The 18,930-nt window shown below is 46.3% G+C and overlaps 1 long non-coding RNA gene across 2 annotated transcripts; it reads right to left on the bottom strand.

The window, feature by feature from the left end:
- Positions 1-2,450: 2,450 nt before the first annotated feature.
- On the bottom strand, positions 2,451-14,948 carry LOC140708858 (uncharacterized). Of its 2 annotated transcripts, XR_012089100.1 has the most exons (4): positions 14,008-14,948; positions 10,042-10,115; positions 4,849-5,557; positions 2,451-4,442 (listed from the first exon to the last, which is right to left on the bottom strand). It is a non-coding gene; the product is annotated as an uncharacterized lncRNA (long non-coding RNA). The 2 variants fall into 2 exon arrangements; XR_012089099.1 differs by lacking the exon at positions 2,451-4,442 and having other exon boundaries at positions 4,452-5,557.
- Positions 14,949-18,930: the final 3,982 nt, after the last annotated feature.

Genomic DNA, 18,930 nt, shown 5'->3' with positions numbered 1-18,930 from the left:
AATTAGCCGGGTGTAGTGGCAGGTGCCTGTAGTCTCAGTTACAAGGGAAGCTAAGGCAGGAGAATTGCTGGAACCAGGGAAGCAGAGGTTTCAGTGAGCCGCGATCACACCACTGCACTCCAGCCTGGGCAACAGAGTGAGACTCCATCTCAAAAAAAAAAAAGAATAAAAAATATCTAACCATATGCTGGCTACAAGATTCTCACTTTGGATCTAACGACACACAGAAGTTGAAATTGGAAGGATAGAAAAGGATATTCATGAAAATACTAAGAATTTTTTATGATCTCTTCATAGGATTCTATGTGTTGACTGGGTTCAGATGATGGCCTGGGAGTGTTACATGGTTCAGGGATCGAAGTGGAAGGAACCAGATGCAGGCAGGATGGTTAATGGAAGTGCCCAGAACTGACACAAGCATACTTCTGCCATATTTTATTGGCTAATGCAGATATCAGATCTGCTTATGTTTAAGGAGTGGAGAGACCTTACCTCTAGATGAGGGAATGGTGGGTCAAACTAAAGAAAGCAAGTGTGATGGAAGATATTTTTGCAGCCGTCTTTGGAAAATACATGCAATCCAAAACATCCTGTTTTCCAGAAAGGAAGAACACCATCACGCCTGACCCCTCCAGTGTGAGTCCTGTGATTCTATAGTATCCTGGGGAAGGACCATCTCTTAGGAAGCAGGTGGGGAGTCAAAGCTCTAAATAAAGCTCCATCTATAGCCACAATTTCACTTTATTTTGATGAAATTGTATGTCATTTTTGATTAAATGGGGGCTCACATATCTCTCTTCAGGGATCTCTCCAGTGGCGGGGATGACATGCTTCCTCCTCCACAGTTCTATTTTACAGATAAGTGGATCTAGGTCTCAGTTTCAACTATTTAAAACACCAGAGACTTGGATGCATGCATGCCACAAAAAGGTGAAAGAATACTCTCTGTCACTTTCCCTTCTCTCACTCACTACACTGTGAACAAGAACCTACTTTACCTTGACCTTTTGAATGGGGAAGAGCATCACACTCCTGACTAACGTTCAAGCTTCCAGAGATAAACCTGTTGCCCAAACAGTATGGTTCATTATAAAGACCAAACCCTATACCAAGAGCTCTCCCTTCACCTACCATGGCAGGGACTGAATCCCATGGAAAGGCCCAGAGAAATTCTGGCTGAAAAGGTCCATTGTCATGTCCCTCCCAACAAAATGAAGCCATTGTATTTATCACAATATGGGGTATTGATAAGGGTATAAAAATGTAAAAATATAAAGGATAAAAAATATAAAAATTATGGGTCTGTGGGTACACAGGTAGCCTTACCTGTCAGTGAACTGGACTGGACATTGTTCCTGGAGGTGGCCTTATGTATCTGCCACTATCCTCCCCACATTATCCAGATGCCTGCATAACTGAGAGGCACTACCCTCCCAGTTTTCACTTTGGACAAATACGTTCTTTTTATTACATCAACATTTTTGTTCTACAAATATGAAGAAAATAAGCCTGCAAAGCAGGAGAGGTTTTTCCCCGGGAGCAAATCCTCTTCCCAGTAAAAAAGCTGGAGGCATGGCTCCAGCTGTCCTTAGAGTTCACCCTCATCCTGATTTCATAGTAATCCTGTTGGTGCCTTTCTTTAAAGTTTTACCCCGATGCATACATCTCTAAAACAATAAAGCTTATCTCAAACTTCATATAAATTTTGAAATTATCATGCAAATGGAATCGTGCTATGCAACTCTTATGAGACCTTATTTTAGCTCAAATGTATGTTTGCTAAGTTGTTATAGGTGTCTCTAAAGTGTTCATGTTTTACTATTTGTCGAATTACATTGAACAAATAAACCACACATTAAATTAATCCTTCTCTGTTTGTGGTGACTTTGTTTTTAGATTTTAAAAATTACAAACAATGCTGTTGTAAGCCTTCTCGCACATGTATGTTGGTATAATGAGCATATATCTCTCAACATTATATGCCTAGGAGTGGAATTACTGGTGTATGTGTATGATATCCTACCCAGAGAGATGATGCCACACTGCTAGACAAAGTGACAGTATCAATTTGCACTATGGCCAGCAGTGTGTGGCAGTTCTTGATGGTCCGTTTTCTCACCAATATTTGGAATAGTCACTGATTTTAATTTAGAAATTCTAGTGGATTTGTCATGGCATCTCATTATATTTCTTTCACTAAACTTTATTAAGATATAATTCACATACCGTTCATCCATTTAAAGTATACAATTTGATGGTTTTTCACCTATTCAGATTTTTAACTCACTATATCTAATTTTAGAACATTTTCATCATCCCAAGATGATGACTTTAGAATATATCTCTCTATAAAATGAAGTAAATCCATAAATTTTGCATTTTGACTTCACAAGTGTTTTTTCTATCATTGGCAACTTTTCAAGTTTGAGAAGCACATTTCCAAGTTCTTTTTAAAATTTTATTTTTAATAGAGATTATGTTCAGTAAACAGATTTGGAGAACATTGACAAATTTTGCCACATCGAGACTTATAATTAATGTGGAATGTTTCTTTCTTAAATACCCTCAAATAAAGCATTGCTGTTTACACTTGTGTATTTTTTAGTAAATTTATTTCAAATATCTTGAAATATTTTGCTACTGTTCATAGTATCTCTTTCTCTGTTGGATTTATTTGTTAGTTGTGGTACGTATATGTTAGGCTCCAGCCCAAGCTGGGGTCCTAGGGGAGTCAGTGGACAGGTGGCGGGTAGCTGAAAGACCACTCGAGGAATTGTAGGCAGGTGGGACATAGCTTTATTTCTCTCTGGGTGTGCGAGCAAGCAAGCAAGCACTATGCATAGCATTAGCAGAGCAGTTACACTTTTTACTGACAATAATGCTTCCGAGTCAAGCACGACTCACGTGAATAGCCTTACATGGTGTGGTTACATGATGCAGGGGTTTGTATGCCTGTGCTGCAAACCCACTGTGTCATGCTGCATCGGAAGGCTGCCTCAGCCTACTCCTGACTGAAGTGCAGTCATCTTTCTTACATTCCACTCCCTAGGCCGAGGGTGTCTTCTGGGTAGGGACATGTGCCCATAGGGTGGAGCCCTGAACCTATAACCACAACAGCAATACAGAAAGCAACAGCTCACTACTAAGATTCCAGCTATGCTACTTATGACTATCAAGGTCCAGCATAGGCCAGAACCTAGGGATGCCCACCACCTCTGCAGGGGTCATCAGCAAGGCTCTCGACCACCTTTATTCCCCATGCGACCCCTTGCAGGGATGCTATTATGTTTTGCCAATTGTCAGGGATAAATGTACAGCACTGTGTTCCTACAAGGACACAGGTGCCTCCTTGGGCAGCAGGTACTACGTCTAAGGCCATCCAGTCTTGCAACACTACTTTTCTAATCTGATTAACCTCATCTGTTAACAGGAGGAGGGCTACTCGGCTGTAATTCAGAACCCGAGTGGTATGCTCTGCAAGAGCCGTCACTTGTGCCTCTATAGTCATAACACGTGCTGCAGAGACAGTTAATGCCAAGGGATAGAACGGCCAGGCAGCTTGTCACACCTGTGAAAACTGGAAGGGTAGTGCCTCTCAGTTATGCAGGCATCTGGGTAATGTGGGAAGGACAGTGGCAGATACAAAAGGCCTCTCCCAGGAAAAACATTCAGTCCAGTTCACTGACAGGTAAGGCCACCCTGTGTACCCACAGACCCATAAACTCCCAGAGGGTACAAAGTCTATCAGGGCCCAACTCTGGTGGGGCCACTTGTTCCACCACACCTTTGGTGTGCTGACACGTGTTATGGTTGCACAGGCCATGGCGGGTACCTCTCTCACAGCAGTGTTACCCTAATGTTGTTCTATGCAGTATAGCACCCTGGCTAGGGGTAGTACATGTTCCTCTGATGGGTCTGTCCCACAGACCCTGGCCGACTGGTGGATGAAAGGAGTACTCAGACACAGGTATGCAGTGTAACAGCAGCTAGGGGACTGCCCGGATCAAATGGCCAAAGTGCAGCAGCCCTGAGAAGCTGGAGCTGCTTGTTTTTATTCAGTGCAGGCACAATACCAAAAGCCTGAGGCAAACACAATCTGTGGGTAATTAACATTTATTGTTCCTCTTTCAAGGAACCTCAGGGATGATCAAAGGTCAGCTCTCGGCCGAGCGCGGTGGCTCAAGCCTGTAATCCCAGCACTTTGGGAGGCTGAGATGGGCAGATCACGAGGTCAGGAGATCGAGACTATCCTGGCTAATACGGTGAAACCCCGTCTCTACTAAAAAATACAAAAAAATAGCCGGGTGAGGTGGCGGGCTCCTGTAGTCCCAGCTGCTCGGGAGTCTGAGGCAGGAGAATGGCGTAAACCCGGGAGGCAGAGCTTGCAGTGAGCTGAGATCCGGCCACTGCACTCCAGCCTGGGTGATAGAGCGAGACTCTGTCTCAAAAAAAAAAAAAAAAAAAAAAGTCAGTTCTCAGTAAACATAAGTAAACAAGTCTGTTTAAGATAAATTCCCCTACACTCCCTTTTACCTACTCCTTGCCCTCTGCCTCAGGGTTATAGAACAGCTGCCTTCAGCTATTCTCCCCTGGAGCTTCACAGAGCCTTCTAACCTTTCAGAAGGCCTGTTCCTTTCCCTTTCGTTTCTCCCACCACTTTGACTCCTACATTCCCCCACTAGCCAGCCCCATCTATCATAAACACTATGAACCAGCCAGGTGGCAGGCAGGCCATGAGTCTTGCAGCACCCTTTGTACAAAGCATGCTGCTCCAGGCACCACCACCTGGGCCAGCTGGTGAGTGACATCAAGCTTCAAGCACAGGTGTCCCCCCAACCCCACACTGACCTGCTGAGCCAGGGTCTGCCAGGTGTGGGGGACAGGGTCTCAGCTGACCCCTCACAGGTGGGAAAGTGCAAGCAACATTTTGCTCCAGGTTTCTCCTTCAATCTAGATCATGACTGATTTCTGCTGTGACCAATCACAGAAGGAGGGAGGAGCTGGGGTGGGCAGGGTGAGGCAGGAGGGGCCAGGTGAATTCCCTCCCCTCTCCAGCCCTGCCTGGATGAGGGGCTGTGTGTGGCTCTGGACGAGAGCTTCCTCTGGGAACGCTTTCAGTCCGCCTACCACAGGGGAGATTTCACGTCCCAGATTCAGGACCTACAGGCCTGGACAGCGGCACAAACCACATCTCAGAGGATGAATCGCACCTGGAAGAGGTTGTGGACTGCAGAGGCCACAAGGGAACCCCTGATGGGTCACTGCACTAGGTGGCTGCTCAGAAGCCTAGAGTTTACCAAGGAGACGCGGCTTCGGGCAGGTACTAGGGTCCTCAGGGCCGCACGCATGTCAGGACCTCCTGGAGTTGGAATTATGTTCCCTGGAGGCGTCCCTGTGGGAGGGAAGAGGGGCCAAACCCAGCACCATGCTCCTCCTCCTCCTCCTATTTCTCCTCTTTTTTCTTTCTTCTTCTTCCTTCCCTTTCTTCTTTCTTCTTTTTTCTATCTTCTTTCTTCTTCTTGCGGTTGAGGATTCTGTCCAGGATCCTGAGGCTGTCCTGAGGGTGGGTGTGGAAGGAGGACAGAGAGAAGGAGTGCAGGGAGATAAATAGGAAAGGACAGCAGTTACCATCATCAACAGTGATGTACTTGGGTCCACCTTCACCGGGGGCTCTTTAACCCAACCAGAAGATAAAACACCAGAAAAAGAGAATCAGCAGAGACACAGCAAATGAAAGCAGTCCTACAAACAACTTCTAGGTCCTAATATCAGACTGTAACAGATAGTATCAGAAGTTTATAAAATCTGAGTGCAAATTAGAAAAGAAACAGAAATTTTAAAACTGAAAAATAATATCACCAACATTAGAAGCAAAAGAGTGGCTTTGCAGACAATGAGACACATTTCTAGAAAGACAGATTAGAGATTAGGAAAATTGTTTATCCTGAACCTACTTTTAACTTTGAAAATTATTGCTGGATCTCTTACAAGGAGGCTGATAGCTAAGACACCCATTAAATTTTCTCTATCCATGAGAATCCTACTGTCTATGGCTCAATATGGCCAGTCTCTGACTCTCCTCAGAGCAGCCAACAGCACTTGTGACCCCTCACTCAGGATTTAATGGGAAAGTCACCTTGAGATGCTGGGCCTGGGGCTTCTACCCAGCAGAGATTATGCTGATTTGACTGTGGGAAGGGGAGGACCAGACCCAGGATGCACAGCATGGGGGCCCCAGGCCTGGGGGATGGGATCTTCTAGGACTGGGTGGCTATGGTGGTGCCTTCTGGGGAGAAGCAGGGATCCCCGTGCTGTGTGGAGCATGAGGGGCTACTCAGGCCCCTTACACTGAGGTAGATAAAGACGGGGATGGGGTGAAAACCCCTTCACAGAAATGGCACGGTGGAAGCTGCTCTACGCCCTGTGGCAGGATCAGGATTTTGACCTGAAGGTACAGGCCCCTTTCATTCCCTTCTCAGAACCACCTTGCAAGCTCATCCTAACCATCGTGGGAACCATTGCTGGCTTAACATTACTTCCTGCTCTGGTCCTTGGAGCTGTGATGTGCAAGAAGTTCTCAGGTATGGAAGAGGCTGGAAAGATGGCTTTGCCCCATCTCACCTGTAGGGATGCCACTGTAAGTGGGAGACTTGCCGAGTCACTTCTCCCTGTTCCCGCTGGGGCTGGGGATAATGAACCCAGTCAAGCCACAAACCCTGAGAGGGAACCCGGCAGACAGGCAGACTGACAAGGAGGGCACTGCCTGTCAAGTGGCCAATGGCCCCAATCAGAAGAGGTGAAGGGTGAGAGAGGAGGCTGCTGGGAACCAGAAGCTTGGCAGCCAGGAAGGCAGAGCAAGTTCAGGCTAACAGCAGAGGCCAGAGGCTGGAGACCCTGGGTGTCAGCTGTGCTGTTCGCCCTGAGCCCCAAAGTACAGGGGAGGGTCCTTTACACAAGGGAGCTTCAGGCCTCATGACCATTTTGGGGGCTCTGTACTCCCCTGATCCTCCATGAGGATTCTAAACTTGGAGATAAGGTACCCAGGGCCCCAGGAATCTGATTCTTACCTAATCTGAATTACCTTTAATAAAAATATCATCCTTCTATTTTGTTTATTTCTTACAAGATATAAAATATTAAACCAAACTGTTGTACAGTATTAACTAATATGTAGGTACCAAGTGTATGTGGACAGATCCTCCCAGTTATTTATATTGGAGGAAGGTAGAGGTCCAGCCCCATTCACAGATGAGAACAGTAGGATAGCAACACTCAGGACCATGATACCAGGTGCCTTTCCCTGAAGGAAAGACCTTCGTTGCAAACAGACATCCAAGAGACTGGTTGCAGGGTCCTGCATTGTCTTTTCCATCTCTCTTGGGTCCTGGGTTTAATGCTTTAATTTTCTAATCTCACCTGAGAGCAATATTAACCAGGTATTCATGACCCTTGGGCCTCTCTCTGCCATGGCACCTAACAGGGTCTTCTGTCCTCATAAGAACTTCAGGAGGGGTCTACTCTATAAAATCCAGCAGCAGAGGCAGCTCAACTCTAACCCCTAGAATAGAGAGGATGGAGCCACAGTCCTGTGCCTCACCCATCCCATCATCCCGCCTCAAATACAGTCTCTTCCTGCAGCCTCTGATGGGTCCTCTTTGTTATCATTTTCCAAGTGGTGACAGGGTTCCTGACACTGATGTGGTGCTAACAGCTTCTCGAAGTATGATCCTTGGGGCCCAATGCCAACAGGAGTTGAGGCCGGGGAGCAGCTTTGGGCTATAGGGGATCTTTGGATTTGAAGGTAGGGGGTGGCAATGGGCTGTCCGCAATGCTCTGGGTGTCAAGGCTGAGAGTGGCTGAGCTGAATCTGGTCATTACCATGTTCTCCACAGTTTGAGAGCTGCCTTGTGCAGACGAGTAAGACAGATTGTTCTCAGCTCCCCATGTCTCTGGACACTGACTTCTCTTCCCCGAGCTGCACAGCTGATAAACTGTGTCTACTCCCAAGCACAGCACAGGGATGATATAGGGAGAGGGGCCCATTCCCCGATGCCCCAGAACCCTTTCCACATAATCCCAATATCCAGGCCTGGGGTCCCCTTCCCTGGATCAACCTTCCTTTTCTGGGAATGAAAGAGTTACAGTGTTTCCCTCCCTGATCTCCCCTGTGACTCACTCACTCTAGATAGATGTCTTGCTCTATGAGTTATTGTTCTCATATCCTTTCTTTGAAACTGTGCTAAGATATTACAAACTATTAAGAGAACATGGAGGCTAGGCGTGGTGGCTCATGCCTGTAATCCCAGCACTTTGGGAAGCCAAGACAGGCGGATCACCTGTGGTCAGGAGTTCAAGACCAGCCTGGCTAACATGGTGAAACCCCATCTCTAAAAATACACAAATTAGCTGGGTGTGGTGGCAGCTGCCTGTAATCCCAGCTACTCAGGACGCTAAGGCAAGAGAATTGCTTGAACCAGGAGGTAGAGGTTGTAGTGAGCCGAAATCACACCATTGCACTCCAGCCTGGCAACAAGAGATAAACTGTCTCAAAAAACAAAGAGAGAGAGAGAGAGACAGAGAGAGAACATGGAGGTTAGGTTCTTTTTTTGGATTCTGAGGACCTGCTATGCTGGGGCAGGGGCAGGTGGGGAGAGAAGGGTGGGTGGAGGGGCAGGTGCTGAGTGGTGTGCAGCCTCGCTCTGTGCTCAGTAAAGCTCCTACTGTGATCATTTCTTGTGTATTTGTCTGGATCCCTCCTTGTGCTGGGATTTGTGCCTGGTCTTTAGGGGCGGGTGCTGCTCCAGGTCGGAGGCTTCACACATCTCCAGGCTGAGCCTTTCTCCAAGTCCATGGAGGTCAAGGGCTGAGAATGGCAGCCCTCCATCCTGCCCTCAGCTCCACTTTGTGTGTGTATGTATTTTTACATGTCGATCTCATCCCTCTCGTCAGAGTTACAGGAATAGTACTCTGTAGGAGAGCCATTATCATCGTGCTCTGGCCAGGTTCTGTCTCTCACTTTTGGGTGGTGTGTTCTGTTTCTTGTCCTCTAAAGACTCAGGGCAGCCTCTGCACTTGGGGCTTCTCAGATGCCCAGATTGATTGTTTTCATCTTTGTCTTTCTTCCTGCTCCGTTTCCAACACACTCTTATTTTTCCCTTTTATTGTAGTAAGTCAATTTTTTGAAATAACATCATGAATAGACATGTTAGTGCAATGTCTTAAATACATTCTTGTCACTTCTCCTTTTGGGGGAGCACCCTGTGGTCAGTCAGGGACCTGGCAGGAAAGAGATGGCACCTTTTTTTGTTTTTTGAGTTGGAGTTTCACTCTTGTTGCCCAGGCTGGAGTGTGATGGCGCGATCTCAGCTCAGCACAACCTCCACATCCCGGGTACAAGCGATTCTCCTGCCTCAGCCTCCAAAGTAGCTGGGATTACAGGCATGTGCCACCACACCCAGATAATTTTGTATTTTTAGTAGAGATGGGGGTTTCTCCACGTTGGTCAGGCTGGTCTCGAACTCCCAACCTCGGGTGATCCTCCCGCCTCGGCCTCTCAAAGTGCTGGGATTACAAGTGTGATCCACAGCGCCTGGCCTGAGATGGCACCTTTTACACAGGTGCTGGCAGGGCTAAGAAAGCCACTAGGGCACTGAAGCTCCCTGGGATGATTCCTGGCAGGAAACTGTTTTCATCTCTGAGCTTGAAAGAGCAAGGAAGGGAGCAGTTTCCAGAACCCAGGGAAATCTGTAGCTTTCACTAGGGGCAGCCCCGCATGCCTGTGGCTGTAGGTAGAGGACGGCAATGATTACAGAACCACAGAGCTGTCCAGAGGGAGTGAGGGAAGTGAAAACCCTGAGTTATTTCTCCTCCCACACCCCCATCTCCTGCAGGTGCCTGTTCTCATCCAAACCCAGGCAGAAGCCTGATGTTGAAGGAGCACAGGCCATGCCTGTCGTGGTTGCCTCCCAGTGCAGGGGACAAGATGGAGGAGGGTGAACGACGACTCTGTGGGGACAGAGAAGCAGAGAATAATGCCCTCACCTGTTTACAGTGTCCACAATTCCTCAGGGAATTCACTTAAATATCCTAGAGTTTACCCTAATCCAAAGGCATGACTTCAAAAAAAAAATGTTATTTATTCATTCTGAGGCAGAAATTTAAAAATAATAATAAGTATTGCATTTATTTACTTTAAGAAAAGTTGAAGCTAAGGCTTAGAATGTGGCAAGGCAAAAGCTAAAAAGAAAAAGGAAAGAACAAGTTTTTTTTCTGCTTAGCAAGCTTACCTCAAGGACAGTTTATATATATATATATATATATATATATATTTTTTTTTTTTTTTTTTTTTTTTTTTTTGAGATGGTGTCTTGCTCTGTCACCCAGGCTGGAGACCAGTGGCATGATCTCAACTCACTGCAAGCTCCACCTCCTGGGTTCACACCATTCTCCTGCCTCAGCCCCCTGAGTAGCTGGGACTACAGGCGTCCGCCACCACACCTAATTTTTTTGTATTTTTAGTAAAGACGGGGTTTCACTGTGTTAGCCAGGATGGTCTCGATCTCCTGACCTTGTGATCCACCTGCCTCAGCCTCCCAAAGTGCTGGGATTACGGGCGTGAGCCACCTTGCCCAGCCCAAGGACAGTTATAAGACAACGCTGTCTGAATAAGCTAGGGCTAAAAAAATAGACCTTAGACACTTCTTTTTTCTACAGCAAAGTTGAAAGAAAAAAAAAGAAAAATAGATTATTTTACTGTAGAATGCATGAACCAGACACTCAAGCAGCTACTGAAGAAATATTGCCAAGAAATTCATCTGAGACAGAATCAAGTCTTGCCTATAGTCTTCCTCTGAGTCAAGTGCACCCCCACCAAATAAAGTATTTACCCTACAAGATTTTGTTCAGTCAGCCACCATCAAATCAAAAGTGATCTCCAAGAACTAAAAGAATTAACCTTAAGAAAGCAAAGGCAGGCTTTAGAAATAGCCATGCAAAGTGTTCATAGTTAAGTACATAAAACAATGCCTAGAAGTCTAACAGACCCAGTACACCCTTTAAACCTAGTAGCTTTGTTTAAGTTAAAAAGTAGAACCCAACTTCTCTAAGACCCATGTAAGATAAGCCCCATACAATCTTGTCCACTCCCACTGCTGTTAAAATTGCAAGAATCGTGCCTTAGGTCCATCACAGTCAGCTAAAATCGGCAGCTCAGGACAAATGAACCAGCCAGCAACACCCAGATCATCCAACCCGGCTGATCCTGAGACAAGACCAAGCTGCTGCTGAAGACGACAGCCCTGCTCTGGTCACTCCGGAAGCTGACTAGTCTACACACGGCTAAAGCTTAAAGACTCATCAAGCAAGTAAATGTAGTCAGAAATCTTAAGACTAGGCCAGGCGTGGTGGCTCATGCCTGTAATCCCAGCACTTTGGGAGGCCGAAGCAAGCGGATCACAAGGTCAGGAGATCGAGACCATCCTGGCTAACACAGTAAAACCCCGTCTCTACTAAAAATACAAAAAATTAGCCTGGTGTGGTGGCAGGCGCCTGTAGTCCGAGCTACTTGGGAGGCTGAGGCAGGAGAGTGGCATGAACCCGGGAGGCAGAGCTTGCAGTGAGCTGAGATCACGTCACTGCACTCCAGCTTGGAGGTCGGAGCGAGACTCCGTCTCAAAAAGAAAAAAAAAAAAAAAATCTTAAGACTAGTAGTTTTTCTGTAATACTAACTGTTTTCCTATTGTTCTGTCACTGCTCAACCTCCTCCCCCAAGTAAATACCTCTTTTGTCCTTGCTAGATTTAAATACGCTGTACATTGTTTTGCTGTTGTTACCCCCCTTAATCATACTAGAAGAAACACCTACAAAAAAGTGTCCCCACTGTACACATACTACTTAGTCAAATAACAGTATAACTAGAACCCTATTGTACTATACTGATAAGTGTACAAAGACTCCCTTAAGAACTCGTACTTATAATCAGACCACCTATTCAATTTGTGCCCCAAGAAATGACCAGCCTTATATATGCTATGACCCTAAGTCTTTACCTAGGACTTCATTTAAGATTCATACGAGTAAAAAAACAGAAGTCTTACAAGTCAAACCCAAGCCTCTCTTCCCTAGGGCGGGGGCTATATCCATATACTTTGATATTTGTCAGGTAACATCCATAAACCCAACCTATCCCACAATCTCTAGTACTACAAAGTACTATACACACTGCCAGTATAAAATTGTATGTGCACCCTACCTGTTTGTCCCTCCAAAGTCCTAGCAATAACTTGCTGAAACTGCACAATGCAGTTCACTGACCCATCATCACCGAGGCCAAAGCCAATCTTGCTCATCAAAGCACCAGCAAAACCAGATTGTAAGACAAGCACTTGCAATCCTGTAAATCTTACTATCTTAAGGCCAAATCTACCTGTGTGGACTACAGGCTACTCCATGGCATTACAAAGCTATGATCAAAAAGCTAAAATAACTTCGTATATTATAAAGAAGACTCAAACCAAGCAGTCAGCCCAGGAGCAATTCTGAGGCTTTAAGTCATTCTTTGAGCATATAAACCAGAGGTTACCAGAGCCTCCTCCTTTAGTCAAAAACCTATTTGCTCAGCTGACTGAAAACATTGCTGGCAGCCTAGGCGTTTCCTCATGTTATGTTTGTAGAAAGACTAACATAAAAGATCAACGGCCTTAAGAAGCAAAAAAGTTAATGCCTCAAAGCAATGTTACTCCAACTGACACTTTCCCCAAACTGATGCCCACAAGTTCAAGCGTCTGGCTCTTAAAAACTTCTATTATCAAGGTCGGGCGCAGTGGCTCACGCCTGTAATCCCAGCACTTTGGGAGGCCGAGGTGGGCGGATCACGAGGTCAGGAAATCAGGACCATCCTGGCCAACACAGTGAAACCCCGTTTCTACTAAAAACACAAAAAATTAGCCAGGCATGGTGGCGGGCACCTGTTGTCCCAGCTACTCGGGAGGCTGAGGCAGGAGAATGGCATGAACCCGGGAGGCAGAGCTTGCAGTGAGCCGAGATTGCGCCACTGCACTCTAGCCTAGGCGACAGAGAGAGACTCCATCTAAAAAAAAAACAAAAAACAAAAAACACTGTTGCTTGTTGAAGAAAAGTTTTTACAGACCCAGTATGAGAACTAACCTGCTTCAGATGGCAATATTATAATGAAACATTAAAGAAAACTTTGTGGCAAGGCAAAGATGACTACAAACCACTTCATCCAAATCCGTTCTCCCATTTCTTTTCTCTAAACCACACTTAGTAACAGCTCAAAGCTCCAGATACTTAGCAAGCACCCCCTGGTCTTTATTAGATCTGTAGGCCACAGGCATAGAAACAGTTGCCAGTTAAATAGACAGAGGCCTGTGTGCTTAGAACAATTAGACCGTCTTTCTTCCTACTCCCGCTGCAGCACCAATGTAGAATCCTGTCTACGATTAAGTTAAAAGAAGAAACAAAAGAGATGCAGACATAAAAAAAGACATAAAAATAGAAGATGAGAAAGACACAGATTAGCCCCTGAAAGAATAATTCAATACTATAGGGCCGGCTCCCTAGGCACTAGATAAGTCATGCAAATGCAGCATTCCTGTTTACATGCTTAACCGCATCATACAGTCGTGGTCAGTGCTTGAAATAATCACTAATGAAACGGCAAATGCATTAGATTTACTGGCCCAGCAAACCACAAAAATAAGAAACACTGTTTATCAGAACAGATCAGCTTTAGACTACCTCTTAGCCCAAGACGTATGTACAAAGTTCAATCTAATTGTTGCCTGGAAATCAATGACAACAGAAAGGCCATTATAGAAATAACTGCAAGAATATGAAAATTAGCCCATGCTCCAGATCAAACTTAGAAAAAGCAGTCTCCAGGTTCTCTCTTTAGAAGCTAGTTTTCATTTTTCAGAAAGTTCAAGACTTTAATAGAAGTAGTTTTGGCCGTACTAAAAAGTTGCCTAATACTCCCTTGTCTCTTACTTCTCCTTGTTAGAAGCATTCAATCAACTGTAGAAGCAACAGTAGCCAGGCAAACTACCACTCAGCTAGTGGCTCTGCGAAATATCAACCTTTGTCTAAAGAAGAAAACTTGTCTCTTCAAGCAGAACTTCCCAGACAGGGCAGTGGCCGGGCAGAGGTGCTCCTCACATCTCAGATGGTGTGGTGGCCGGGCAGAGGCGCTCCTCACTTCCCAGACAGGGCAGTGGCTGGGCAGAGGCGCTCCTCACTTTACGGATGGTGGGCAGCTGGGAAGTATGCCCACACTTGGAAGGCTGCACAGCCACCGGGCAGAGGCGCTCCTCACTTCCCAGACAGGGCGGGGGCCAGGCAGAGGTGCTCCTCACATCTCAGACAGGGCGGCCGGGCAGAGGTGCTCCTCACATCCCAGACGATGTGGGGCACTATTACTTCAAGCAGTAATAGTGATGCCTTCTATTCTAAAACTTCTTTCATAAAAGGCATCAAAGAAAAGAAACTGAGGCAGAAATTTAAAATAATAATAATAAGCACTGCATTTATTCACTCCAAGAAAAGTAAAAGTGAAGGCCCAGAATGTGGCAAGGCCAAAGTTAAAAAGAAAAAGAAAAGAACAAGTTTTCCTCTGCCTAGCAAGCTCACTTCAAGGGCAGTTATAAGATAACACTGTCCGAAGAGCCAAGGCCAAAATAATAGGCTCCAGACACCCCCCACTTCCAGAGCAAAGTTGAAGGAAAAAAAAAAAGAAAAACAGATTATTTTACTGTTACTCTTTTCCCAGGTTTCTAAAGCATTATTGTGTTTTACAAATGTCTGTATTTAGCCAGTTCTTATTTTTCTTTCAATGCAGCTACAAGGCAACCAGCTATGCAAGTTCACAAGTTACGTTATGCTATAGATTACATGACCTGTCACTGTATGATCAACTGAGGAGCGCGTCTGCCCAGCTGCCCACTGTCTGGCAGGTGAGGAGCGCCTTTGCCCAGCTGCCCACCATCTGGGAAGTGAGGAGCGCCCCTGCCTAGCTGCTGCCCCACCGTCTGGCAGGTGAGGAGCGCCTCTGCCCGGCCATCACCCTGTCTGGGATGTGAGGAGCGCCTCTGCCTAGATGCCCGCTGTCTGAGATGTCAGGAGCCCGTCTACCTGGCTGCCCCATCTGGGAAGTGAGGAGCGCCTCTGCCTGGCCGATGCCCTGTCTGGGAAGTGAGGAGCACCTCTGCCCGGCCCCCGCCCTGTCTGGGAAGTGAGGAGCACCTCTGCCCGGCCCCCGCCCTGTCTGGGAAGTGAGGAGCACCTCTGCCTGGCCCCTGCCCTGTCTGGGAAGTGAGGAGCACCTCTGCCCGGCCCCTGCCCTGTCTGGGAAGTGAGGAGGGCCTCTGCCCGGCCGCTGTGCAGCCTTCCAAGTGTGAAGTGACAGCCTTGTGTGTGATCATTCTGTCTTCCCCAAGTTTGCATTTTTGACATTAAAGTTTATTTTTTAATTAAAAGTTTTAAATTGGAGAATTAAAAAAAAAAACCCTCTGTCTTTGTTCAATGCTCAACTTTTTAGATACAAATCCACTGAGCCAGTGTGTACCTAAAATAAACAGTCCTCCTGTACTGCATATTAGTCTCTCCATTCCTCAGTTTACTGCAACAATTCAACCTTCCTTGTATGTAGCCACACATGCTGAAGCATTGTTAGAATGAAACACAAGGCTCAGTAAGGCCACCGCCTCAATAATACCCAAAGAAATATGATGCAATGCTTGTAATCCCAGCTACTCCGAAGCTAAGGCAGGAGAATCACTTGAACTCAGGAGGCGGAGGTTGCAGTGAGCCAAGATTGCACCACTGCACTCCACCCTGAGTAACAGCGAGACACCATCTCAAAATAATAATAATAATGATAATAATAATAATAATGCGAGTTGTACACATTAGGCCTTCAAGTGGACAGTGACCATTAGTAAGGCAGTCAGTGGCACCATCAATGGCCAGGGAACAGACCACATACTGACACCACAGCTTTCAGCTACATAGAACTTTACTATGTGTTTTCTTCTTAAAATCACAGCTTTAGCCTACTACATTAACAGGTTCTCCAAACAAAAATTCATTTGTTCTTTATGACAAGATTTGGGTGAGGGTGAAAAGAGTATTAAATAACAGTGATTACACATTATTTATGACTTTAAGCCAGGCCTAAGAAAGAAATTATACTGAAGCTGGGTGCGATGGGTCATGCCTGTAATCCCAACACTTTGGGAGGCCGAGACGGGCAGATCATGAAATCAGATCGAGACCATCCTGGTCAATATGGTGAAACCCCGTCTCTACTAAAAATACAAAAATTAGCTGGGTGTGGGGACACATACCTGTAACCCCAGCTACTTGGGAGACTGAGGCAGAAGAATCACTTGAACCTGGGAGGTGGAGATTGCAGTGAACAGAGATCATGCCACTGCACTCCAGAACCTGGTGACAGACGAGACTCTGTCTCAAAAAAAAAATAATAAGAAAGAAAGAAAGAAAGAAAGAAAGAAAGAAAGAAAGAAAGAAAGAAAGAAAGAAAGAAAGAAGGCCGGGCGCGGTGGCTCAAGCCTGTAATCCCAGCACTTTGGGAGGCCGAGGCGGGTGGATCACGAGGTCAGGAGATCGACACCATCCTGGCTAACATGGTGAAACCCCGTCTCTACTAAAAATGCAAAAAACTAGTCGGGCGTGGTGGTGGGCGCCTGTAGTCCCAGCTACTCAGGAGGCTGAGGCAGGAGAATGGCGTAAACCCGGGAAGCGGAGCTTGCAGTGAGCCGAGATCGCGCCACTGCGCTCCAGCCTGGGTGACACAGCGAGACTCCGTCTCAAAAAAAAAAAAAAAAAAAAAAAAAGAAAGAAAGAAAGAAAGAAAGAAAGAAAAGAATAAAAAGAAAAAGAAATTATACCTAAGAATCCTCTTAAATGTGGAAATGACTTCAGCACTCCTGCCACCGATGGCCAATGGCCCTACGTGAGCAGACACATGTGCACCTGGTGGGAGAAATGCCAAGTGGAATCCTCACTTCCAGCTCAGGGGGGCCTCAGGAAGCAGACAAGACTGCACCTGAAGCTCATGTCAAAAGTCTTCTTTTAAATGTATTGACTTGAAAGACTTGAACTTCAAAGAGAATGAAGTCAAAAAAGAGACCTTGATATGGCCACGCTGAAAGCTGACTTCCAACTTAAGTAAGCTACCAGACATAGCTTATAAAACCAGCTGTCTCAAAGATGCCATTAACTTTATTAAAAATGGATGGACATAGCACCACTTACAAAACAAACATTCATAGAAGTCCCAGCTACTCGGTAGACAGAAGAGAGCTGAGCAGCCCCTTCCACACAACGGTCTTTGGTGGAGAATGCTGGTGCGGTCACAGTGTTCCCTGTCCTCTGCTATGCATTTTACTGCTCTGTGGCGAGGGGTGTGGATCTCAACGGGGGAAAGAAATCCTGTTTTGTTCAGATAATATGTCTCTCTTTGGGCTTGGTCCAGCAAATACAAGCTGTTTCTGTGGGTCTGTACTCTGTGTGCACCTTCAGCAGGAACCTCTGTAAAGGGCTTCAGTTTTGAGCTCCCAGCCTCCCTTGTAACCATGGCAAATGGAATCATCCACTTGACACAGTTCTCTCTGTCACACCACTGAGACTCTTAAACCTTTTGTGTCATTCAACTGAAGAGAAATACAAGGCAGAAGCAGTGAGTACATCCTAAGAAAATTCTAAACAGTCAGTATCCAGCACACGGAGATCTGAAAGCTCCATAATCTATAAAAAACTGCTGGGGATGCTGTGGCAGTAGCACTTTGTATAAGTCATTTAGAGATGCCGTCTGTGGGCCGGGCGTGGTGGCTCACGCCTGTAATCCCAGCACTTTGGGAGGCCGAGGCAGACAAATCACGAGATCAGGAGATCAAGACCATCCTGGCTAACACGGTGAAACCCCATCTCTACTAAAAGTACAAAAAATTAGCCGGGCGTCGTGGCGGGCGCCTGTAGTCCCAGCTACTCGGAAGGCTGAGGCAGGAGAATGTTGTGAATCTGGGAGGAGGACCTTGCAGTGAGCCGAGATCGCAGCCACTGCACTCTAGCCTGGGCAACAGAGTCAGACTCCGTCTCAAAAAAAAAAAAAAAAAAAAAAGATTCCATTTGCATGTATACATTCAGCCAGGACACAGTGGCCAGGCGACTTAAACACCACCCAAGGGCCTTCAGACAGTCCAAGTTCTTCGTTCTTCTCAGGGTTCAGCCTGAGCACTGGGGTGACCAAGCACACTGTGCAAAGGGCAGGAGCCTCTTCAGTGCCAGCGTATGAATCTGTCCGCTCGCCACCTCCAGGGGTGGGACATTGCACCTCCATCCACAATCCACTATTTCTTCCCGCTCTTACCTCCTCACACCCATCTGGAATTTAGGGGAATGTGGAGGGCAGCCGGCAGTCATAGTAGCAGCTGAGGCATAAGGAAAACTGAATGGGAAGCCAAGGAACCACATCAGGTGACTAAAATTGTTTGCTGTTCTGCACATGTCCAAGAATGACCCCAAAAGATTTTCAATGACCAGTTCTATGGTTACCAACCTACTGGGCCACATCATAGACATCCAGTGGATTAACATTGCCTTTATCAGTGACAGGTGAGCCCCACACCCAGAAGGATGCCCACTCTCCCATTCCCTATCTTTTGTATCTTTTCACACCTTACATCCTCTTCCCTCCCTCTGGGTGTCTTCCCTCTTTGGGGTCTTCTGTTTCTGCCCTCTGTCTCCTTTCAGGTGGCCAGAGCAGGCTGGTTTAGAACAGGGCTTGGCCATCACATTTGTGTCAGATGAGAATGATGCAAGGATCCACTGTGATGGGCAGCAACACTTTGAGGTCAGTGTTAGGAGCTGCCTGATGAGACAGACGTCTCCTCC

Source organism: Chlorocebus sabaeus, chromosome 17 (genome assembly GCF_047675955.1).
Source record: "Chlorocebus sabaeus isolate Y175 chromosome 17, mChlSab1.0.hap1, whole genome shotgun sequence".
NCBI classification, from domain to species: domain Eukaryota; kingdom Metazoa; phylum Chordata; class Mammalia; order Primates; family Cercopithecidae; genus Chlorocebus; species Chlorocebus sabaeus.
Note: the sequence above shows the minus strand (reverse complement) of the source record. Positions and strands in the feature narration are given on the sequence as shown.